Genomic DNA, 752 nt, shown 5'->3' with positions numbered 1-752 from the left:
GATGGACGTTCAATGTCCCAGCCTCAGAAACTGCAAGCAATAAGTTTCATTTTTCTTTATACATCACGCAGTTCTGTGTATTCTGTTATAAGCAACACAAACAGACTAATACAAGGTGCTCTGGTATAGAGTGGGTGGAGGCCAGGGACGCTGCTCAGCACCTGCAGTACCCAGGACACCCACCACATAGAAGGAGCTGGCCAAAATGTCAACGGTGCCAGGCGGGCGAGAGGCTGCTCTGAATGAACAGGCTGACAGGATCACACAGGAGACCCCGGGTGGGGATGCTCTTGCAGATGACGGGCTTGGGGAGGGGGAAGCTCATGCTCTCCTGAGGCCGACTTAGTGCTCGGTGGTTCACTGGGGCCTGCGTGCCCTCGAAGGACAGCCGGGGGGCGCCCTGCCCTCCCGTGCCCTGTCCTAAATGAGTGTGTTGTCCGCNCCAAGTTTTATGTGTTAGAAACTTAGCCCCCACTGTGACTGTTAAGAGGGTGGGAAATCCTGTAAGGGTAATGGAAAGGTGGAGCCTTGAAGAGGTCATTGGATTGCAGGACCGTGCAGTAGTGAATGGATTAGGAATGGTGGTCAGGGGCGTGGTTCTGAGAGCTTTGAAAGAAGAGGAGAGTCTGTTGCTCTCTCTGCTTCCACCGTCTTGCAAAGTGAGACCCCTGCGTTGCTGTCACCACCACCAGATGGACGTTCAATGTCCCAGCCTCAGAAACTGCAAGCAATAAGTTTCATTTTTCTTTATA

The 752-nt window shown here is 52.9% G+C and overlaps 1 protein-coding gene across 1 annotated transcript in view; it reads left to right on the top strand.

The window, feature by feature from the left end:
* LOC103581706 (zinc finger RNA-binding protein 2-like) overlaps positions 1 to 752 on the top strand; it is a 10902-nt gene that overhangs the window by 7327 nt on the left and 2823 nt on the right.

The sequence above is a fragment of the Galeopterus variegatus genome, unplaced genomic scaffold (assembly GCF_000696425.1).
Source record: "Galeopterus variegatus unplaced genomic scaffold, G_variegatus-3.0.2 Scaffold13725, whole genome shotgun sequence".
Classification (NCBI taxonomy): domain Eukaryota; kingdom Metazoa; phylum Chordata; class Mammalia; order Dermoptera; family Cynocephalidae; genus Galeopterus; species Galeopterus variegatus.
Note: the sequence above shows the minus strand (reverse complement) of the source record. Positions and strands in the feature narration are given on the sequence as shown.